The sequence below is a fragment of the Artemia franciscana genome, chromosome 2 (assembly GCF_032884065.1).
Source record: "Artemia franciscana chromosome 2, ASM3288406v1, whole genome shotgun sequence".
In the NCBI taxonomy this organism is placed as follows: domain Eukaryota; kingdom Metazoa; phylum Arthropoda; class Branchiopoda; order Anostraca; family Artemiidae; genus Artemia; species Artemia franciscana.
In genome coordinates, this window is record NC_088864.1 from 25,425,931 (window position 1) to 25,451,486 (window position 25,556).

The 25,556-nt window shown below is 35.4% G+C and overlaps 1 protein-coding gene across 1 annotated transcript in view; it reads right to left on the reverse strand.

Annotated features, from left to right (window-relative positions):
* The window catches only part of LOC136039264 (TWiK family of potassium channels protein 18-like), a 113,599-nt gene extending 94,072 nt beyond the window's left edge, over positions 1–19,527 (reverse strand). Inside the window, exon 1 of the mRNA XM_065722840.1 lies at positions 19,390–19,527. The gene's annotated coding sequence lies outside the window, so the exon portion shown is untranslated. The remainder of the gene's footprint in view (positions 1–19,389) is intronic.
* Between the last annotated feature and the right edge of the window lie 6,029 nt (positions 19,528–25,556).

A 25,556-nucleotide genomic window follows, 5' to 3' on the forward strand; every position in this document is an offset into this window, starting at 1 on the left:
GGAACTAGAATTTCTCATGTGGAGTGACCAAAGGCTTCCTACTTAAATCGTATAAAAGTTGTGTTTGAATGGTTTCGATATATTCATGGGTTTGTATAGTTGCACACAAGCCCTTAGGAAAGAAGAAGATAGTATTTCTCTGGTTGGAAGGTCTTGAAGTGTCAAAGTTTAGAAAAATTGTAATCAAAGTTTGAATTGTGAACTACATGTTTCTTTTGGTAAAAAGAAAGAATGAAATCATCATATTAATTGTTAAACACCAGGTAGGCACGCTTAAATTTATTTTGGGAGCCAAATATTCTGGAAAAACCTAAATTTAAAAGAAACAAAAACACAAGAAACACAAGAAACAGGCGCAATGTGTCCGAAACAATGGAAAATACTGTGGAAATCATACAAACTTGGAAGTTTAAGAGGGGCACTCGCCCAATGTCAATATGAAGTGGGAAGGACCAATCGAAGGAATATGTTTGAATCAATCCTTAAGAATGATAACTTAGCACTAAATGGAGTATCATACGCTTGTAGCATAGTTGCCTACACAGAATGGTGGAGGGATTGGGATTATCCTTTCCAGTTGAATATTTATAAAAAAAAACATCCCTTTGCCAAATAGAAAAGGTATTACCTAAAAACAGACATTTTTTACGCTTCAAGCTATCTTTTCCCACTCTGGCCATGTTCATTTTTGAGTTCAATTTTTTATAGGGCCGGTCATGACTAGCCTATGATCTATCACATAAAAAAAATAGAAAATGCTCCTTCAGATTAATTTATTTTTTATTTTTAGGACATTCAGCTTAAGGCATTAAAACATCTATGGAAAAAAACAACTTTCAAGGAAACACTTTCCTTTGAATGTAAATTTTCTTTCTTACTCCTTTCCCCTGTTCAAAATAAATATTTAATAACGCAACAGTATGTTTAGCCTACATATTTCCTCCGACAAATTGAGCTTTCAAATTAAAAACTTTCTGCATTAAAAACTTTCCGTTTTATTCAGACTCTTTTTGCTCTATGAAAAGTTTTTATATTCTTCTAAATTCACTGGCAGTCTCAGAGTTTCTGCGGACTTTCAAACTATATGAATAACATTAAACAAATGATGAAACATTGCATAATAATAATACATTAACAAAACATAAGAACAATTATAGTTTAGTAATAATACATCAGAAGTTGAGTTAAAACAATCAAATAATATAAACTTCAATATAAATATATAATATAATACAGCATAATATTGATAATAACATAATTAATCACATGATATAGTGATAATTTGAGATAAAATTGAACAATAATAATAGCAGTAAACAAATGAAGCAATAGGAATCCTTAATTATGCATTTGAGGAAAAATAGGACATCTGTTTTTTTTTCTTTCTTTCTTTTATGTTAACAAATCTTAAATAAGCATCTTTTTATTCTGTCAATAGATTTTTTCCTAAAAATTAGATTAAAAAAAAAATCGAACAAACAGTGAAGAACGAAATAGAAACTTAAAACAAGCCGACATTGGATGAACAAGTAAATTTTTTTTAGCGTTTTTGTTTAACTCAAAGTAAGGATCAACATTAAAACTTAAAATGAACATAAATTATCACACATATGAAGGTGGTTACCTTTCATCAACATCTCGCTCTTGGCGCTAAAGTTTTTTGGTACTTTTAAAGAAGCTTCTTATTTTTCTAATTGAACGACCCCAAGAGTCGTTATTAAAGAATTAGGATAACATTCAAACCTTAGCTTAAACAGCGAGATATAGAGGAGGGGGCGAACCCCTTCACATACGTAATAATTTATGTTCGTTTTAAGTTTTAATGTTGTCCCTTTCTTTGAGTTGAAAAGAAATTAATTTTTGATTATTTTTTAAATAATTCCTTGAAATCGGGATCCATCTCCACGGAAAATTCCCTCCTCCCATGAAAAGATCATACAGATAATTTAATCCTGGAAAAAAAACTTACCCCAGACAATTACCTGATTTCCCCTGAAAATTTTGCCCCCCCAAAAATTCTCTTTCCATTGAAAGTTCTCCCCGTAGAAAATTCCCCCAGTAGAAAATTCACCCCCTTCCACCTAAGAATATATACACATTTCCCTATAAAAAACGCAATACGGACACAATGGGCAAATTTCATAACATCTAGAATCTTCCCCGGGGGCTGTGGGGGTCATTTTATCTCCAAAGGCACAGTATTTGAAATTTCAACTATGCTGAACAAAATGGTTTACTCAAAATTTTGAACGAATGATTTTGAAAAAATGGGGCGTGGGAGGGGGTAGTTGCCCTAGAATCTTTTTGGTCACTTAAAAAGAGAACTAGGATTTTTAATTTCCGTTCGAATGATCTCTCTCACAATGCTCTATTAATTTGACACGATCCTCCATGGGAAAAAAAGAAATAAAAGAAATGAGAACGCTGAAGATCACAAGGATCCGTGATATTTTGTCTAGAACAATTACAAAATTCCACATTTTTCGAGATAAGAGCTTGAAACCTACACATAGGTTCTCTGATGCGTTGAATCTGATGGTTTGGTTTTCATTAACCATTTGACTTTTAGGGGCAGTTTCCCTTCGTTTCCAAGCCTTTGATGGGTAACACCAAACCTAATGAATTTTACATATTTGGAGACATCATAATAAGCCGATCTAGATATAACTATTTATATCAAAATTCCGTTTTTTAGGGTATTGACTTCTATTGAGCCGCATCGCTCTTTACTTACAATTAAACAAAAAAACGAGCTTTTTTCAACTGAAACTAAGGAGGAACATTAAAACTAAAATGAACAGAAATTATTAAGTGTATGAGGGGGTTACTCCTCAACACCTTGGCCTTTGCGCTGAAAATTTTTACGACTTTTAAGAAAGCTTCTTTATGTTCTAATTAAACAAACAATGTTTCGGGAGTCGTTCTTAAAGAATTGGAACAGAATTAAAACTTTAGCATAAAGAGAATTGTGCTGAGGAGGAGTAACCCCTCTCATGTACGCAATAATTTCTGTTCGTTTTAAGTTTCAATTAATGATGCTTCCTACTTTCAGTTGAAAAAAACTTGTTTTTTTCTTTAATTTCTGACCGTTTTTGAAGTAATACCAGAAAAAATGGCTACACCTCCACGGCTAAATCCCTCCTCCCGACAGATCTATTCTCTAGACAATTCAATCGTTGCGAAAATATACCCCGGACAATTACCCTTAACAATTCCACGCGTAAAATTGAGTGGGTAAAGAGAAAGCAATTCATCAGAAGAATTTCGTAGAGGAATTCTGGCAAATTTCCATAGTGTAAAATTCCTCCTGAAAAATTCCCCCTAGGAAACACCCCTCCTCATGGAAAATCCACCAGAAGAAAATCATCCCAAAAAAGTGTATGCATACTTCCGAATGACAAATAGTATAAGTAAACAATGGGCAAATTTTGTAACTTAAAGACCTTTCCTCACAGGCCGTGGAGGGGGGGGGGGGTCATGATGTCTTCAAAGACATAGTTCTTCAGTCTTTCAACTATGCTGAACAAAATTGCTATCTCAAAATTTTGATTGGTCATTATAAGAAAAAAAGGACATTGAAGGGGGTATAGTTACCCCCCAATTTTTTGGTCACTTAAAAATGTTATTAGAGCTATTAATTTCCGTTCGAATGAGCCCTCTCACGATTTTCTAGGACCGCTGGGTCGATATGATCACCTCTGGGGAAAAAAACTACAACAAATAAACACGCATCCGTGATCCGTGATCTTTCTTCTGGCAAAAAATACAAAATTCCACATTTTGCAGGTAAGAGCTTGGCACCTCTACAGTAGGGTTCTCCAATACGCTGAATCTGACGATGTAATCTTCAATAAGATTCTATTACCCTTAGGGGTTATTTCTTCCTTTTTTCGAAAATAAGGCAAACATTCTTAGGCTCGTAACTTTTGATCGGTATGACTAAACCTGATGAAAGTTATATATTTAAAATCAACATAAAAATTCGATTCTTTTGATATGTCTAGTGACATCAAAACTCCTATATTTACAGTTTTTGTTGATATTGAGCCGGGTAGATCCTTACTTACAGTTCGCTACCACGAACTGTTTGATAACATAAACGCGGAATATTGTCAAAAACCATTTTGAAAAAACGTTAAAAAGTGTCGATTGATGTTTTCAAAATGTTATTTTATCAATTAATTTTCTTATAATTTGAATGGAATATATTAAACACGTGTTTAAGAAAAATGCTTTTTTTCGAACTCAAGTAAAGAGTGCCGCTGAAACTTATAATGCATAAAACTTTTCCTAGACCGTATATTGAGGGGGCTACTAAATCCCTAAGCCATTCTACTCTTTATGCTAAATTCGTATTAATACATATAGTATGTTGAAATTTCAGCATAATGAGTAGGAGACGTGGTAGCGTCTAGTATACATTAAATGAAAAAAACAAGTTTTTTTTCAACTGAAAGTAAGGAGCGACATTAAAACTTAAAACGAACAGAAATTACTTCGTATATGAAAGGGGCTGCTTCCTCATCAACGCCCCGCTCCTTACGCTATAGTTTGACTCTTTCTCTCAACTCTTCTTTTTAAAACAGTAAAAAACTTTAGCGTAAAGAGCGGGGCGTTGATGAGGAAGCAGCCACTTTCATATATGAAGTAATTTCTGTTCGTTTTAAGTTTTAATGTCGCTCCTTACTTTCAGTTAAAAAAACTTAATTTCTGAACTTTTTGAATCAATGCATGTTTTGATTTTGGCTCTCCGCAGAGAAATAATTAAAACGAAATTTGCATATTTTTTTTTTTTTTGGCTAAATGGCTTTCTCATAATTTTGATCGAATGATTTTGAGAAAACAGAGCGGAGGAGGAAGCCTAGTTGCCCTCCAATTTTTTGGTTAATAAAAGAGGCAACTAGAACTTTTAATTTTTTACGAATCTTTTTATTAGTAAAAGATATACGTAACTTATAAACTAGCTTACGTAAAGAATTTTTTATTCTCATGTTTTTATTACACATATGAGAGGGTTCGCCCCCTCGTCAGTACCTCTCTCTTTACACTAAATCTTAAATTTTGGCCCAATTCATTAAGAATGACCCCTGAATCACAAAAGCCGTAGAATAAATAGTTGACATTACTAAAAATACTTTAGCGTAAAGAGCGAGGTATTAGGAGGAGGTGAGCCCCTCATATGGGTAATAATTTCTGTTCGTTTTAAGTTTTAATGCTGCTCCTTACTTCCAGCTGAAAAAAACTTTTTCATATTTATTTTTTCATTGTTTCTTTTTAAATAATGCTAGTAAATCCTGCGCTCCTTCATGGAAATTTTCTTCCCCCATGTCAAATTCCTCGATGGAAAGTTCCCCCAGTACATCCCCCTCTTTTCAACCCCTCCCCCCAACCAAAAAATCCTCCTGAAAACACCTGTACACTTCCCAATAACCATTACTATATGTAAGCACTGGTTAAAGTTTGTAACTTGTAGCCCCTTCCACGGGGACTGTGGAGGAGTAAGTCGTCCCCAAAGACATAGTTATAAGGTTTTTCGACTACGCTGAATAAAATGGCTATCTCAGAATTTTGATCCGTTGACTTTGGGAAAATAATTAGCGTGGGAGGGGGCCTAGGTGCCCTCCAATTTTTTTTGTCACTTTAAAAGGGCACTAGAACTTTTCATTTCCGTTAGAATGAGCCCTCTCACAAAATTCTAGGATAAGAAAAAGAAAAAAGAAAAAAAAAGAAAAAAACAAATAAACACGCATCCGTGATCTGCCTTCTGGCAAAAAATACAAAGTTCCACATTTTTGTAGATAGGAGCTTGAAACTTCTACAGTAGGGTTCTCTGATACGCTGAATCTGATGGTGTAATTTTTATTAAGATTCTATGACTTTTAGGGGGTGTTTCCTCCTATTTTCTAAAATAACACAAATTTTCTCAGGCTCGTAACTTTTGGTGCGTAAGACTAAACTTGATGAAACTTGTATATTTAAAATCAGCATTAAAATGCGATTCTTTTTATGTAGCTATTGGTATCAAATTTCCATTTTTTAGAGTTTTGGTTTCTATTGAGCCGGGTCGCTCCTTACTACAGTTCGTTACCACGAACTGTTTGATAATAAGCTCTGTAATATATTAGTTGTTATAAATAAAATCGGTTAGCCAGCGTTTAACCTTCAAGGAAATACCCCCCCCCTGGAATAGACCTCTAAGAAAATACCACCCTAGGAAATTCCTACTCATAGAAATTCCCCCCGCGGAAAATACCACCCCCCAAGGGAATTTTCCCCTACTGAAAATTTTCCCGGTGATTTCCTCTCATGGGGAGTTCCACCACGCTCAAATTTCAGCAGCCAAAGAGAAAGTACAAAATAGGTAGGCTACCTCCAAATATCGATCAGACGTCATAATGCCAAGGGGAAACAAAAGAAGGAGTTGTCATCAACCGCAGGGTCTTAAAGAAAATTTCTTACTCTAGTTCAAATTCTTCGTCAACATTTTATTCTGACGTCGTTTTGTAGAATTTTGACAAAATGTCCAGATTTAGCATAAAGGGTGAGATTTTGAAGAAGGGCTAGCCCCCCTTATGATCGGAATAGTTTCTGTTTGTTTACTTTTTAATGTTAGTCCTAAATTTCAGTTTGAAAAAGTTGTTTTTTAATTTAATTCCAGATTGTTTTTCAAATCGTACCCCGGCTTAGCCTAAATATGAAGCGGGCTACTAGCCCAATAAATACACAAATTATTATTGTTAAAATGTATTAAACAATAATTGTAAATTGGTTTTAGCTTTACGCTTTTTCAGTTTTCTGCTTGATAAATAAAAAGTTGGATTGGACTACATATCAAAAACAGTTTTAGGATAAGGGATGGTTGGTCTCCAATCACTTTCGATAAGAAAATAAAGGACTAGAGCTCTCAATTTCTGATCAAATGAGCATCACTCAAAGTTTTTACGATGATTTGGTAGAGGTAGGGATGAAACTAGGGCAGCCCCCCTCATATAAAGAATATAAAGGAGTATAAAGTTCATAGGAGTATATTATATTCCTGTAAAGGAGTTGGTTTGGTGCGGAATAAAGAGTCATGAAGGGTTTTTCCTATAAAAATCTAATTCAAATTTTTGTATATATCTATTTAAATATTCATGGACTCTTTTCATCATTAAAAAAAATTAGCTAACAATAGTTCGTTTCATAATCTCGTATGATAAGAATAAAGAAGACCAGAGAGCATTAGTAGAAATTACCAGCAAAACTACCATTGAAACCATTGAAAACCGGTACAATTTCTGACTCCAATGCTGAAAAAAGCCTTGTCTGAGTTTTATTCTAATGCGAAAGTTTGTAAGTCATGGTGTCCAATGGTAAAACAAAGGATTTTGGTGAGTTCATAAGAAATGTTTCTTATGGCCCAAAATTGACTCCCGTCAGCCCTATTTCCATTAGTATTCTGCCTGGGCTCTGCCAAAGGGAAAACTTCTTTTGTTTAGAGAAACGCCGTAAATGCATTTAAAAAGAAAGCTTACAATAATGTATAAAAATATGATAAGTTGGCCTAGGCATCCAATGTCAAAAATTATATTCAATTTGGATCTAGGGGTGAGTTGAGAGCCAAATCAATTGATCGTATCTAAGGAAAATATGAGGTTCTTTTTTTAAGCGTTAAAATATTTCAAAATACTGGTTAGTTTTGTATCGAGAAAAATTTGTTGGAGTTTTACTTAGAATTTTTCCTTTGGAACAACGACTGGAAAAGCTTTAACTCCTAGAAAACCCCTAGACAAACTTCTAGGCTAATAACTTACTACGATCAATATTAGAAGCGAATATGATAAGATTTAGACTTTCCTTTGCAACAAAATTACGAATAAGGCTTAATTTCATTTTTGCCTTTTGTATTCGTCGTGACGAGAATATGATTAATATCATTCGGCTATAATTGCATGCTTATCTTGCGAATTAATAATTTTTAAACAAGAAATTTTTTAACAAACAAACCAAAAAACGATTAATATTCTAATCAAACAGTTCGTGGTAACGAACTGTAGTAAGGAGCGAACCGGCTCAATAGTAACCAAAACTCTAAAAAACGGAACTTTGTTAGCAATAGCCACATCAAAGAATCGCATTTTAATGCTAATTTTAAATATATAAGTTTAATCAAGGTTAGTCTTAGCCATCAAAAGTTACGAGCCTGAGAAAATTTGCCTTATTTTAGAAAATAGGGGGAAACATCCCCTAAAAGAACATAGAATCTTAACGAAAATCACACCATCAGATTCAGCGTATCAGAAAACCATACTGTAGAAGTTTTAAGCTCCTGTCTACAAAAATGTGGAATTATGTATATTTGCCAGAAGGCAGATCACGGATGCGTGTTTATTTGTTTTTGTTTTTTGTTTTTTTCGTTTTTTTCCCAGGGGTGATCTTACCAACCCAGTGGTCCTAGAATGTTGCAAGAGGGCTCATTCTAACGGAAATAAAAAGATCTAGTGTCCTTTTTAAGTGATCAAAAAATTTGGAGGGAACCCAGGCCCCCTCCCACGCTAATCATTTTCCCAAAGTCATCGGATCAAAATTCTGAGATAGCCATTTTATTCAACATAGTCAAAAAAACATATAACTATGTCTTTGAGGACGACTTACTCCCCTGCAGTCCCCGTGGGAGGGGCCAAAAGTTACAAACTTTGACCTGTGCTCACATATAGTAATGGTTATTGGGAAGTGTACAGACGTTTTCAGAGGGATTTTTTTGGCTGGGGGGGAGTTGTTGAGAAGAGGGGGATATGTTGGGGGAACTTTCCATAGAGTAATTTGTCATGGGGGAAGAAAATTTCCATGAAGGGAGCGTAGGTTTTTCTAGCATTATTTAAAAAAAAAACAATAAAAAAAGTAATATAAAAAGTTTTTTTCATCTGAAAGTAAGGAGCAGCATTAAAACGAACAAAAATTACTCCGCATATGAGGGGGTTCGTCCCCTCCTCAATATCTCACTCTTTACGCTAAAGTATTTTTAGTAATTTCAACTATTTATTCTACGGCCTTTGTGATTCAGGGGTTATTCTTAAGGAATTGGGACAAAACTTAAGCTTTGTTGTAAAGAGCGAGGTACTTCTGAGGGGGTAAACCCCCTCATATACGTAATAAAAACATACGAATACAAAAGTTCGTTACGTAAGCTAATTCGTAAGTTGCGTATATTTTCTACTAATAAAAACGTTTGTAAAAAATTAAATTTTCTAGTTGCCTTTTTAAGTGACCAAAAAACTGGGGGGGACTAGGCCTCCTCCACCACTCCTTTTTTCCCAAAATTATTCGATCAAAACTATGAGAAAGTCATTTAGCCAAAGAAAATAAATATGCAAATTTCGTTTTAATTATTTACCTGCGGAGAGCCAAAATCAAAACATGCATTGATTCAAAATGTTCAGAAATTAAAAAAAAAGAAGTTTTTTTAACTGAAAGTAAGGAGCGATATTGAAACTTATAACGAACAGAAATTACTTAGTATATGAAAGGGGCTGGTCCTTCCTCAACGTCCCGCTCTTTACGCTAAAGTTTTTTACTGTTTTAAAAAGTAGAGTTGAGAGAAAGTGTCAAACTTTAGCGTAAAGAGCGGGGCGTTGAGGAGGCACCAGCCTCCTCAACTGGAATTTTGATACCAATAGCTACATCTAAAAAATCGCATTTTCATGCTGATTTTAAATATATAAATTTCATCAAGTTTAGTCTTGCCCATCAAAAGTTAAGAGCCTGAAAAAATTTGCCTTATCTTAGAAAATAGGAGGAAACACCCCCTAAAAGTCATAGAATCTTAACGAAAATCACAACATCAGATTCAGCGTATCAGAGAACACAACTGTAGAAGTTTCAAGCTCATATCTACAAAAATGTGGAATTTTGTATTTTTGCCACAAGGCAGATCACGGATGCGTATTCATTTGTTTGTTTGTTTGTTGTTGTTTTTTTTTTCCAGGGGTGATCGTATCAACCCAGTGGTCCTAGAATGTGACGGGAGGGCTCATTCTAACGGAAATGAAAAGTTCTAGTGCCCTTTTTAAGTGACAAAAAAATTGGAGGGTACCTAGAACCCCTCCCACGATAATCAGTTTCCCAAAGTCAACGGATCAAAATTCTGAGATAACCATTTTATTCAACGTAGTCGAAAAACCTTATAACTATGTCTTTGGGGCTCACTTACTCCCCCACAGTCCCCATGAGAGGGGCTAAAAGTTACAAACTTTGACCAGTGCTTACCTATAGTAATGGTTATTGGGAAGTGTACAGACGTTTTCAGGGGGATTTTTTGGTTGGGGGAGGGGCTGAGAAGAGGGGGATATTTTGGGAGAGCTTTCCATCGAGGAATTTGTCATGGGGGAAGAAAATTTCCATGAAGGGAGCGCAGGATTTTCTAGCATTATTACAAAAAAAAACAATGAAAAAATAAATATGAAAAAGTTTTTTCAACAGGAAGTAAGGAGCAGCATTAAAACTTAAAACGAACAGAAATTATTACGCACATGTGTGGCTCACCTCCTCCTAATACCCCGCTCTTCACGCTAAAGTATTCTTAGTAATTTCAACTATTTATTCTACGGCTTTTGTGATTCAGGGCTTTTGTGATTCACAGAATTTAAGCTTTAATGTAAAGAGCGAGGTACTGACGAGGGGATAAACCCCCTCATATATGTAATAAAAACATGAGAATACAAAAGTTCGTTACGTAAGCTAATTTATATGTTACGTATATCTTTTACTAATAAAAACATTCGAAAAAAAATGAAAGTTCTAGTTGCCTTTTTAAGTAACGAACAAATCGAAGGGCAACTAGGCTTCCTCCCCCGCTCTTTTTTTCTCAAAATCATTCAAACAAAACTATGAAAAAGCCATTCAGCCAAAAAAAAAAAAAAATGCAAATTTCGTTTTAATTATTCCTCTGCGGAGAGCTAAAATCAAAACATGCATTGATTCAAAAACGTTCAGAAATTAAATATAAAAAAAAAAGTTTTTTTAACTGAAAGTAAGGAGCGACATTAAAACTTAAAACGAATAGAAATTACTTCGTATATGAAAAAGGCTGCTTCCTCATCAACGCCCCGCTCTTTACACTAAAGTTTTTTACTGTTTTAAAAAGAAGAGTTGAGAGAAAGAGTCAAACTTTAGCGTAAAGAGCGGGGCGTTGATGAGGAAGCAGCCCCTTTTATATACGAAGTAATTTCTGTTCGTTTTAAGTTTCAATGTCGCCCCTTACTTTCAGTTAAAAAAAAAACTTGTTTTTTTATATTTAATATAAATTTGGAGCCAGCGTCTTACCTCCCCGAAAATCCCTCCTGGAAAATTTTCCCCGGGATAATTCCCACTGTGGATAATTCCCACATGTAAAATTAAATAGCCGCAGAAAAAGTACAAAATAGGTACCACAAAATGCTGATCAAATTTCCTCAGGACAAAAAAGGTCCAGATATCAAAATCGTTTTAAGACAGGACTAGTGGGTCTCCAATCACTTTCGGCTGTTTAAAAAAGGACTATAACTCTCAATTTCCAATCGAATGAGCATCCTCTGAATTTTCTATGACCATGAGAGGGAGATTGGGGATAAGGAAGGAGGAGCCCCTCCCTAAACGGAAAAAATTCTGTTAGTTTTAGGATTTAATGTTGCTCTTTACTCTCACAATAAAAGTGTAGACCAACAATATTTCAAGAACCCAAGAGGAATTAAATGTAAATTTCAAGAATCTCCTCCTCCTCACCCAATCCTTGGAACAAATTCTGCATTTAGACTTTGAACTATTCTGAAGGCTCAATGAGAGTTTGGATATGTTGACATAAAATCTACCCTTTTAGACATCGGTCCCCCTCCTTAAAAACAAAACTATAAGAGAACCCTACTGTAGAGGTATCAAGCTTTCATCTACATCTGCTTGGTGCGCTTTTTAACCAAAGAAAGATCTTAGATTTATGATGAAACAGTTTTTGGTAACGAACTGTAAGTGAGGAGCGACTCGGATCAATAGTAATCGAAATTCTAAAAATGGAATTCTGATGCCAATAGATACATCAAAATAATTTAATTTTCACACTGATTTAAATATATAAGTTTTATCCAGTTTAGGCTTACCCATCAAAAGTTAAGAGTCTGAGAAAATTTGCCTTATTCTCGAAAAAAGGAGGAAACACCCCCTAAAAGTCATAGAATCTTAATGATAGTCACACCATCAAGTTTAGCGTATCAGAAAACCCTGCTGTAGAGGTTTCAAGCTCCTATCTGCAAAAAAGTGGAATATTGTATGTTTTGCCAGAAAACACACGACGGATGTGTGTTTATTTGTTGTTGTTTTTCCTTTATCCCAGGGGTGATCTTATCGATCCAGCGCTCCTAGATTGTCACAAGAGGGCTGATTTGAACCAAAATTAAATGTTTTAGTGCCCTTTACCCAAAAAATTGAAGGGCAACTAGACCTGCCCCCATGCTCACTTTTTTCCAAAGTCACTGGATCAAAATTTTTAGATAGGTATTTTCTTCAGCATAATCGAAAAATCAATTAACTATGTCTTTGAGGACAGTTTAACACCGCAGAGTCCCAGGGAGATGAGCTGCAAGTTATGAACTTTTCCCATCGTTTTCATATATCATTCGTTATTGGGAAGTATACAGACGTTTTCATGGAGGATTTCTTCTGTTTGGGGGATGGTCTCAGGAGGACTGGGTTACGTGGGAGGATCTTTCTATGGTGGATTTTTTCATGAGGGAAGAGAATCTCCATGAAGAATTAGAACAGAAAGAATACTTCATCCCCTCATCCCCTCCTTCATCCCCTCCTCAATATATATCTCTTTACGCTAAAGCATCTTTAGTAATTTCAAAAGGGCTATTTATTCTAATTAAACGGCTTATGTAATTCAGGGGTAATTAGAACACATCACGAACTTTAGAGTAAAGAGCGAGGTATTGACGTGAGTCCAACTTCCTCATATTACCTATATGAGGGATTAACGCTAACGCTAACGCCCACGTTAAATTACGCTAAAGTTCAAATTTTTTTAAAAGATGGCCGGTATAAACAATAATTTGTTTGTGTTATTTTCGGCCAATCTAAGTAATTAATTTTATCTCAAGTAGCTTAATACACGGTAATAAACTTAATACAAACGGAAAAAAATGACCTATTTGCGGGGGTTACAAGCCTCTCCTCAATAGCCCGCTCTTACACTAAAATTTTTTCAAGTTTTAAAATAGTCTACTATTCTAATTAAACAGCCTTTGTGATTACTAGAACAAAAATCAAACTTGGGTTATTATAAGGTTATTATTAGTAAAAAAAAAAGTAAAATTAATATTCAAATTTTGTTTTAATTATTCCTGTACGGTGAGCCAAATTCAAAACCTGTATTAATTCAAAAACGTTCAGAAAATAAATAAAAAAACAAGTTTTTTAACGGAAAGTAAGGATACGGCATTAAAAAGTAAGGGGCGACGCTAAAACTTAAAACGAAAAGAAATTATTCCGTAATATTATGTCCCTCCTCAACGTCCCACTATTTACAGTGAAGCTTAACTCTTTCTCACAACTCTACTGTATAAAACAATGAAAAACTTTAGCGTAAAGAGTGGGGCGTTGAATAGGGGACAGCTTGCTCTTTACACTAAAGCTGTTCTTTTTTGTTCTTACATAAGAGCTAAATAAGTAGCCAGCTATTTAATTTTTTTTAGTAGCCAAAAAATTGGAGGGTAACTAGGCCCCCTCCCCCACCTCCTTATTCTCACAGATGTCTTATCAAAAGTTAGAGAAAGCAATTTAACCAAAAAACGTAAAATTAATATTCCAATTTTGTTTGAAATGTCACACGTGAAATGTCACGTAATGGCAGCGCAAACGTGAGATTTGATGCAATCTCACACGTGGGTGTTATGTAATGACGGGGGGTGCACACCTGGGAGTTAAGTAATAACAGCGCATACATAGTTTTTTTTACGTAATGACAGCGAATATGTGAGATATTACGCACTGACAGTACACATATCGGTGTTTGATAATACTTTAAGAGATTTTTTCTTCGGGATTTCTTTTCTTTCAAGGCTTTTTTTCTGGGAACCTTTATATTCTAATGATTTTTTCCAATCAGGATTCGAAAGGGATATTTCCATCGAATCGAACAGTGCTCTAGACAGCTAGACCAGTAGTCTATTTCTAATATTATAATTCAGGGAAAAGATGCTACAAAAAACAAATTCCACACAGGAAGAATTCCCATGTCCTGCCCACTAGAATGATTAAGCTATTGATTACGCGTTGTCGGAGATAAAATTAAACAAAATTAAGAGTTATTTCCTAGAGGTTTTAATTGAAATATTACGTTTGTTTAGCTATGGCTATGCATATTTACGCCACCGTGATATTATGTGGCTGACCCACCCCCTAGTGGGCAATTCCAACGGGACCCCTTCTTCGAATATCTATTTCCACTGGGGGCCTACAAACCAATTTCAATGGGACTCTAGTGAACAATTCCAGCGGAACCCCTAACATCCAATTTCACCGGGGCCCTAGAAGCCAATTCCAACGGGAGATGGCAAATTTCAGCGCCAGCTCACATCTAGGAAGATTCGATTGTCTTTTTCAGGCAACCAGAAAGGGTGATCGAAAGGGATGCTTATTTTATCCTGAGGACCAAAAGATGTTATAGTGATTAAGGAGACTATGGGATGATGATCAGACAATTGATAATCAAACATGACCTTTGTATTGGCTTGCAAATCAATCTGTACTGCAGCATTGAACAAGTTGGAAGTTCACAAGGACCTATGACATATTTAAAATTACACTTTTAATCAAAACAATAAAGAAATAGCTCAATATACCCTTAAATAACAGCTTTACATGGCACGTTTGAAAATTTGGCCACGTTCATTTGAAGATCCTCTGGGAATTAGAAACTCACGTTTTGACGCTTAAGGCACACTCTTTCCCCAACCTACGTAAAGAACCACCGATCATTCTCCATAATTGCTGAAGCTCTATTATACACAACTGTACACCATTTTTTTATCTTCAACTGAATCCTCTACTCACATGAAGGGCAAAAACATGTCTATGTTGCCATTTATTTTGAAGGACTACCCACACCTGTAGGAAAGGATGCGCTACTGTACGGCATTACTGCTCCTGAAACTGGGGCTCAAAATGCGTATAGTTTTTCAATAATTATAAATCAATTTCCTATCTCAGAATTTTCACACAATAGCATTTCGGCCTTCTTTTGGCTAAAATTGTTGTTCACCACAAATCGGCTTAAGACGCCACTTTGCTGGGGGACAGATTTTTTGGCTAAAATAAATGTCTATGTTAACCGTTTATTTGTTACTATCTTAGAATTTCACACAATAGCTTTCTGGCATTCTTTTGGCTAGAATTGTTTTGCACCAACAAAATGACTGAAAACGTCGCTTTGCTATGACAGTCTTTTTGTCTAAGACAAATGCATATGTTAACCATTATTTTTAGGACTACCTGCACAAAGTATATAAAGAAAAAATAAACAAAATATAGAATTATCACATGACTTGTGCTCCCATTTTCCTATATTTTGAGCAAACTTAGAGAAATCTTTAAGAAAACATCTATAAACATTCTCTAAGAAGAAGTATTTTCCAATGTTTCAAACAAGTTTATATCATTCCTTAAGAAAAGATCTCTAGAAATCTGTAATTAAGGCCCCTCCCAAAAGCTAGGATCATATCGCTAAGAAGTGAAGACTCGCTTTTCCGTGGTTTATATTACCCTTCTAAAGCATTACTTAGGAAGCAGGTGCACTTCAAATTCAACCAAATTCTATTAATTCATTTCCCCATCATATCTCAATTATTGCAGTCATAAAGAACGCTTAATCAATAGCTTAATCATTCTAGTAAGCAGGACATGAGAATTCTCCGCGTGTGGAATTGTCAAATTCTTAGAATCTCTTTCCTGAATCAAAATATTAGAAATAGATTGCTGGTCCAGCTGTCTAGGGTTCATTTTGATTGGATGGGAATGGCCCTATCAAATCCTTATAGTGAAATAATCATTTAAATATATAGGTTGCATAAAAAAAGCCTTTAAAGAAACAGAAATCTCGAAGAAAAAATCTCTGAAAGTATTAACACCGACGTGTGTGCCGTCACTATGTAACATCCCATGTGTGCGCTGTCATTGCGGAACATCCAACGTTTGCACTATCATTACGTAACAACTGCGTGTGCCCCCTGTTATTACTTAACACCCATGTGTAAGGTTGCTTCACATCCTTCGTATGCACCGTCATTACATAAGACCACACGTGTGTGCTGCCCTTACCTGACATCTCAGGCGTTCACCACGATTACGTAACACTGACATATGCACTGACATTACGTAACAACCAAGTGTGCCCCCCCCCCGTTAATACATGCCACCCATGTGTATGTCGTGCTCAGTTACAAGCGGGAGTTCTCCACGGGGGGCTGAAAAAACAAGCTCCTTGTGAATGCGTCATCCTTAACATAAGTAAACATTCCCCTGTTGCGTAAGAACTAAGGAAGTCATGAAAGAAAGCACCTTGAAGAAAAAGTGTCTTAAAAAACGTCTGGAAAATTTTTTTGGAACGTCTTGAAAAAAATACCTTGAAGAAAAATGTTTCAAAAAACGTCTTAAAACGTCTTGAAACGTCTTGAAGAAATATGTTTCAAAAAACGTCTTGAAATGTCTTTGAAAGACTGTCATGAAAAAAGCTGTCATAGGAAACGTCTTGAAATGTCTTGAAACGTCCTGAAAAATGTCTTGTGGAAAAATGTCTTAAAAACGAATTGGAGTGTCTTGAAACATCTTGAAAAACCTCTTGAAGAAAAATTTCTTATTAAAAACTCCCCCGGTTGAGCAGTGGACTCTAACGCCTCCTATTATGTAACACCCCACGTCCTATTACGTAAAATTCAAAGAAATACTGATGTAAAGAAGCCCCTGAAGGTATTTAAAGAATCTCTATTATGTAACAGTCTTAGAAATCCTGAAGATTTTTCCCTTGCCCTCGCAGGTTTTTTAAACAATATCTATCATTTAACATGCAAAAGTAGACTTTCTTTATGACGTAACAGACACCTGTGTCTCTTAGAAAACATTTCATATGACGTAACGTGCAGCTGCGTCTTGACGGGGTCGCCGTTCATCTTAAATTATTAAAGAAAGAAAGATATAGGGGCTATGAGGACCATAAGAACCTATGAGGCCTCACTACTCCCCATCCCCTTAATAAAACTATAAATAGGGGGATGTTTAAGTCCACGTATTCTATGTTTCTGAAATCGTGAAATTTAGATTGTCTCAATTACTGGTTTTGTTTTGCATATTATCATTCGAATGAACGACGGAAGGACGTCGAGACCGTCCTTCCATCCACCCTCCAGCAGAAGGTCCTGTGTGTTTGTTTATCTTTAGGGAGTGGATCCCTTTGGAACGAAATTTCTACCTACACCTGTGGTCACACAAATCGCAAAAGGGGCGTGGAATCAAATGAAACTAAAATCTTGGGAATAATATGGGATATTTCAGAAACAAAAATAGTTAACCAAGTCTTTTTTTTAAGTGCCGTTGCTGATGGAAAATCGGAATCGTGTAATTTTTTTGCAACAAGCAATACTTAATTAAGCACATTTGCGCTGAAATGTATTTTCCATGGGTACAATCATCCTGACTGGAATATTTTTTGGGTGCAATCTTCCGTTGAAACTGTTTTCCTCGGGTGCAATGCAATCTTCCGCGGTTGTAATTATCTTAGGATTCAACAATTTATCAATTATTTGTAGCTTATCAGAGATAATTTTCGCAATTTGTGATTTTTGCTCTTTTTAAGATTTAGCAATGGCATTATGACATGATTAATTTTTGTGTTGCTTAGTTTATACACGATAATTCAGTAAAAATTGACCATATAGAAAGAGGAAAATACATCTTAAGATGCATTGCGGGTACATTTTCATCTACAGTTAATTACCACAGCTTTTGTTGATCAAATAATGTAGCTTACTATAGCATAGAACCTGAGCCTACTTTGGGGAGAACTAATAAAAACTAATGAGGAATTTCTCTTTTTTTTGGGGGGGGGCAAAGCTTTGACATGCACTTTTTTTCACAAAAATTAAAAATTTGTTCCCGGTTTTTAGAAAAATTACATTTTTTTTAATTTCATGATCCTGGTTCAAGAGGGGGATAAAATACTTGGTTTCATCTCCTTCCTTATTGAGCCCAATGCTCTATTCTACTACGACTTCATATATGTAAAATTAATTCTAGTTCAAATATTTCATCCTCTGCAAAAGACTGTAAAATGTTAAGACGTCTCATACCAAATATTTAGGTATTATTCATTCAAATCGCATAATTTTTATACCTCTACTATAAACTTTTAGAGGAATATTTCAAGAAATTTCAAATGGATAATAGGATCATAGAAAATGATGGACTAAGAGTAATTTTTAACATTGAGTTTTGGAAGCTATATTTGTTATTCCACTCTCCAGCTACTAGAAATACCATTTTACCCAGTAAGAGCATGCAAAACAGCATGAAAACAAACATTGAACAACAATATGCAAACACGTTGAACACATTGAAAACAAAAAATACACAAAAGTCATATTTTTCCAGTTGACAAATAATAATCAAAATACAGTATCCATAAAAAAAAACACAAAACTGTTTTTTTAGAATATATGGATTTGTCCTAAACTGCCAACCATAAAGGTTTAGTATAAACTTGGATCTCTAATTAGTTGCAGTGCTATGAATGCATGTTGAAGCCAAAAGGCAGAATGTTAGGTTGTGGAGGGAATAACATTTATGTATTCGGGTTTGAAGCGTATTTCGTAGGAAAAACAGAAACAGGTGTAATTTTTCTATTCTAGAGAGTTTCTAAGCATCAAGACTTATTCTAGTCGGTAATTGGTAATTATAAAAGATAACTATTTGTCTACCTTGGGGTTGGTAGTTTGAAGAAAAACCACTGCTGAGTGTGGGAGAGGGGGAGTTTGGTTGGTATCCGTGGTCAATTACGGAAAAAACGATTTTATGTCATTCAAACTTGTTTGACTAATGTACTTATATTTACAAACAAATCATTTCATCATAAAAAGGATTAAGAAACTTCCAGTGGCTTCAATTATGGGGAAGAGGGGGGCCTTTGCATTCTTGACCCCTTTTCCTAAAAATTTCTAATCTTAGTTAAAAAGTGAGTTCTTGCATTTTCATTAAAAAAAAACAAAACAAAAAACAAATATGCTCCCCAGGATAACGGAAAGTACATTTCATCCCCTCGCAAATTCCTGTGATTTTACCCTACTGGACACTTTACCAGTATTCAATAACGGGAAAAATCAGAGTTTAATTTACCTGTTCTGATTCCCATTCTGTTACTTCATTTACAAGTGAACAAATATACTCTATACAGACGACAATCTTACAAACATTTGGCTAATTTAAGTGAATAATTGAAATTTTTCAGAGACAGTGTATATCACCAGTCCTGACTGAAAACTGAATGAAATCCTTACTGAGTTCGCAAGTGGTTTCCGGGAAACTTTCGCCGACAGTTTTAAAAATCCAAAGAAAATGTATCTAGCAGATGAAAGATGAAAGCAACATTTTTAAATTCAAGAGAATTGAGAGGTTAAGGGCCAGCAACATTTTGATAAACATGATAAGCTCTGCAAGTATTGAAACAGAGGTCTACCTTCGCAGTCTTAGATTTTATGGATTTGACTAAATTTAGGATAGGAATGAATGCAATATTATCTTTTTGGCAAAACCAAAAAATGATTCTTAGCCCAAGGAAATGACCATTAATGACACCCTCTACGGTCTTCTAGTTCATATAAAATTGAAACAAAATATAAAATTTGTCTATTTCTAGAATTAATTAAAAAACTATTTCCGCAATTTAGTTTTTCAAAGACAAAAAAACAGCCTTTGTAAACCAAATAACTTTTCAAGCGTAGAACCATTGTAAATCACCATCGATAGCCAAATAAAATCCAAATCAAACGTTAAATAAATAAATAACCCAGCCCGCATCAAAACAAGCAGAAACTGTCACAAAGAAGAATGAAACAACGTCCTTTCTGGATTCTGAGGACAAGAAAGAATTTTTCATTTACTGAAAACAATCTTTATGTCGAGCTATGTGATTTTATTTCTGGAAATATCAATAATAACATCACAATCATAACGAAAAATACTGAAAAACAAACAAACCAAAGTGTATTGACAGTTCAAAACATATACTGATACTCATTCCTGAAAGTCTTATTAAATTTGGAATTATTAAAGTTAAAAAAGAGGAAATGTTTAAAATGTATTCAGGTTTTAACAGAGTGCAAATTATTTTCCGGTCTCTAAAAGGCACAAGGAGCGTTAACCTTATTCTTATAATTGGTAGTTTCAGCTCGTTTTCAGTTTGACTTGATCATTTATTCTAATTTTTGTTCGTTATGGGTTTTATTTGTTTGTTGATGGGGATTTATAGTTATTATACCTTTTGGATTTTTTTTTACCTTAACTTCAGCTAAAAAATTTTCAAAGAAAAGTTAAAAGCTTCATTAAACCAAAACTGAGCAAAAATGGAATCAAATAATCCTCCAAGCGTAAAACAACCACAAAGCCTTATCAATAAATGAATAAAACCCAAAACATACAGAAGATTACAATAAATAATCGAATTAAACTCAAAACAATCAAAAATAGCATGGGTAGGGCTGATAACCCCCATGCCTTCTCAAGACCAGAACATAATTTGCACTTTACGGATAACAAAACACATTATAAATGTTTTCACACATTTGACTTTATATAAAAATTTGTTAAAGACATAAGGAGTAAATATCAGTGCATGTATATTGAACTGACAACCCATGGTCAATTGCTTTTTGTTTTTGTTTTTCCTGGTCGGAAGAACGGCCAAAAGTGAAACAAAGAATAAGCTTTCTACTGTAAGTAAGGAGCAATATTAAAACTTAAAATGAAAAGTAATTATTCCGTATATGAAGGGGATACCCCCTCCTCAATATCTGCTTTTTATGCTAAAGTTTGACCTTTTGTCCGAATACTTTAAGAACAACTCATGAAAGCCCATTTAATTAGAATCGGAAGCTTTTAAAAGTACTAAGAATTAATGCGTGAAGAGAGGGGTATTAGGTAGGGGGAAGCTCCCCTCATCTATGTTAGTAATTTATGTTTATTTTAAATTTTTATGTTGCTCCTTACTTGCAGTAGAAAAAACTTTTTTTCCTTAATTCTATCTCTATAAAAATCAAGATTTTTGCTTAATATTTATGTGTTGGATAAAGTTTTGCAAGAGCTTTTAGTAATAGTTGTTCTATATTGCTTTGAATTGATGGCTGTAGGGCAAAATGTTTAAATATATCGGTTAAAATCTGTATAATCTTTGGGCTTCTATAGGGCTGATGGAATTCTAACCTTCATTATAATACAACCTTAGGTGTAGATAATTGCTAATGACCTATCCCTCTCCTGTTCCCTGAAAGTATCAACTTAACTTCATTAACCTTTCTAGAAATGTTGCAGGTGCCTCCTTTTAGTATCGTTGAAAGCATATATTTTTACTTAGGATACATTATTTTTCCCCGATGTGTGGTATTATCGACGAGAGTGTGGATCATGTGATGTATGAGTATGCATAATTGGGTAGGTTGAGGAAGGAAGGGTAGGTTTCATGAGAGATGGCTGATGAGTATAATGAGGGTGGAATGTTTTGCAAGTGCTAAAAATTTAGGAAGATTTCTCAGGTTGGCAATGGAGGACAAATGTAGATTTTTGTGATTTGTATTTTTCTTTGTTTATACTATGTAATGATTATGTAATGTCTAGCCTTTAAAATTAAATTTTCTTTTTTGTTTTGTATTGTCATGGCCCTAGGGCTCTTAGTGCAAATAAATTTACTTACTTACTTACTTATAGTGAATTTTGATTTAGTTTCAGTTTCCCATTCAACAGACCATGAAAATTTAACACCCTTAGCCGTTCCAAAAGTATAGCAAATATGCCCTCTAGATACAGCTGGATGTGCATATTGTCTTTTGATTTTGTTTAACATCCTTAAACACATCCTAAAGGTCCACCGAAATGCCCTGACTTTTCCTAGGATATTTTACAGACAACCTTTTGACGATCCGGACACGCATAGTTTACTTTGATTTAGTTTTACATCCCTTACTTTTCCTTAAGCTTTCAACTAAATACCCTATTCAATTCCTGATTTATTTCATCTGTGCTAATATGACAACGTGGATGCGCTTAAAATATTTTGGTTTGGTTCAATAGTAGCAGTAGTGGCAGTAGTAGTAGCGGTAGCAGTAGTATTTAGTAATTTTAGTAGTAGTAGCAGTGATAGTAACGGTAATATTAGTAGTAGTTGTATCGGTAGTAGCAGCCACAAGTGGTCACAGTTGCATTTGTAATTGCAAGCAATCACAGTCAAATGTAGCCACAAACGCATTTCCAAAGAGTCACAGTAGCAGTCACAAGTAATCACAGTTGCAAGTTTTAGTCATAGTTGCATAGTTGCAGACGCAAGTAGCTTCGGATAAAAGTAGCTGTTGCAGTTAAATCCATATGTAGCCGAAGTCGTATTTCTTAGTAGCCACAGTCGCAAGCATTTGGAGTCGCAATCGTAAGTAGTTAAAGTCACAAGTTTTTGCAGTTGCAAGTAGTTACCAACAGAAGCAGTCACACTCATAAATAGATGTAGCAGCAGTAGCAGAAATAGTAGCAGTAAAAGCATAAATGGTAGTTTTGGAAGTTAGTACTAGCAGTTTTTGTAGCCTCGAAAGGTTCAATTCAACACCCTCAGCCATTCGTGATTTATTGCTGATGTGCCCGTTTGACAATCTGCGTGCTCATTGTGCACTATGATTTAGTTCAGCATACAACTCATCATCGTCTGAAAGTTCCACCTTAATGTCATTAACCATTCCTTATGTATTACAAATACGCCCGTTTAATATCCATCTTTAATCTAACATTCCCTACACTAGCACTGAAATCTCCAACTTCATACCTTTATCCGTTCTAGAGATATCGGAAATTTATGACGAACTCTTATCGACATAGTTTTCTTAGATTTAGTTCGATATTTGCTACAACGTGCTCTGAAAGATTTAACGTTACATCCCTATTTGTTACAAGGATATTGCAAATATGACCTTTTGACAAGTTGGATACGCATTGTGCCCTTTGTCTACCTCAGCCAATGATATTGCTGACACGCCCTATTGGCAACTAGCACGCATATTGGGCCTTTTGATTCAGTTTTATAGCAAACTAAAAAAAAAACTCTTGAAAGGTTCGTCTCTTAAACCTGTTTCTATTCTAAAATATACCGCCTGTGCCAATCTAACAACTTGGATATACTTAAACTATTTTGATTTAATTCAATAGTTGCACTAGTAGTAATAGTTGTAGTAATAGTAGAAGTAGTAGTAGAAATAGTAGTAGTAGTAGTAGTAGTAGTAGTAGTAGTAGTAGTAGTAGTAGTAGTAGTAGTAGTAGTAGTAGTAGTAGTAGTAGTAGTAGTAGTAGTAGTAGTAGTAGTAGTAGTAGTAGTAGTAGTAGTAATAGTACTAGCAGCAGGAGTAATAGAAAAAGTAGCAGCAAAAGTGATAGTGATATTAGTAGCCCTGTAACTTTAAGCTTAATACCCTAAGGCGTTGCTGGGATATTGCTGATAGACCCATTTGACAACCTGCAGGTGCATTGTGTGTTTTGATTTGGCTCGATTTCCCCCTCGATTCAATTTCCCTCAATTTCTCAGTGACATTTGGTTATTTAAACAAAAATTGTAACTCAAATGGCTAACTTGATGTTGAAATACAAAACATTTCATTATGTACGTAAAAAAGGAACGAAAGAGTTGTGGTAGCGGTTTGTCCGAGCACGAACAAGTACAAGTTTTTGCTTCTGTCTCGTACGGCTGACTTTCAGGGCTTCTGGGTGTAAAACGTCACAGTGAGCAGGGTTAGACAAAAGCATTTTGCCAAATCTCAGTACAAGGTCACCCAAACAGAGTTCCAAACTTTGGAGTTCAAAGGTTGCAAGGGCATTTGTGGTAGGAAATGTCTCTCTTACTCAGAATGATCCTGGTTGCCCGTTTTTGGACTGACACCAGTTTCTGCATATAGGCGATTCTCAATACTGACGGGTCCCAGACAGGACAGGCGTATCCAAGCATGGGGCAAACGTAGCACAGGTAGGCCTGAAGGACACTGTGCGCGTTGCACCCGCAGCGACTGATTTTTGAAAGGATTTGCAAAGATGCATTAGCTTTACAGGTCACACTATTAACATGGGTAGTAAAGGTGCAATCACATGAAAAAATGACAACAATATTTTCACTGTATTTACAACAGGGAAACTTCAGGAGGACGAAGTCTCTCTTTAGCAGGTTCAGTCCGAGTCAATAGTCAATTTTAATAGTCAATTTCGTATCGGGGCACTGTGAACTTAGTAGATCGTAATGATTTCGGAAAAGTCCTTGGTGGGGACACTGCCATGAAAAAGATAGGCGAGTAAGAGTGACGAAACAAGTTTTTCATTTGAAAGTAAGGAGCAACATTAAAACTTAAAACGAATAGAATTTATTACGCATATGAGGGGGTTCAGTCTCTAGTCAACACCTTGCTCTTTACGCTAAACTTTGAACTATAGTCCAATTCTTTAAGAATGACCCCTAAATCACAAAGGCCGTTTAATTTGAAATAAATATCTATTTTGAAAGTACTGTTTTGCGCGTAAAGAGTCAGATATTGGCAAGGGGGCAAACCCACTCATATACGTACTAATTTTTGTTCTTTTTAAGTTTTAATGTTGTTCCTTGCTTTCAGTTAAAAAAAAAAAAATCATTTTTTATCTAATTTATGATTGTTTATTAAACAATGCTGGGAAATCCAGCGTTTCCTTCATCGAAGGTCCCTTCTCTCATTAAAAATTCCTCCATATAAAGATCCTCCCACACAAATCAGGCAACTTCGGGGGAAAATGAGCGTCTGAGGGGGGCCTAGTTGCAATCCAATTTTTTGGTCAGTTAAAAAGGGCACTGGGACTTTTGATTTCTGTTTGATTGAGCCCACTTGCAATTTTCTAGGACCACTGGGTCGATGAAAACTTTGACTTACTTGACTTAAGTCTCCTGCCGGGCACTGCTCGGCGTAGAGAGTGACGTCTGCCTTCTCCGTCCACTTCGGTCCATGGCGAGTATTTGCTCTTCACCCTGTCTGATGTTTGCCATCGTCAAGAACTCGGACAGGCTGTCGGACCAACGTTTCTTCGGTCGGCCACGAGGTCGCTTCCAACCGACTTTGATAGGGTCGAAGTCGTAGATCGTCTTTGCGGGTAGATGTGGTGGCATTCAAAGCGGATGCCCGAACCATCGTAAGGTTCGCTCGGCTGCTTGAGTCGAAAACCAAGACTGCTTTGTGAACTGCAGAAGGTTCTCATTGCTGACGAAGTCTGACCATCGTAGGCCCTCGATCCTCCTTAGGCTCTTC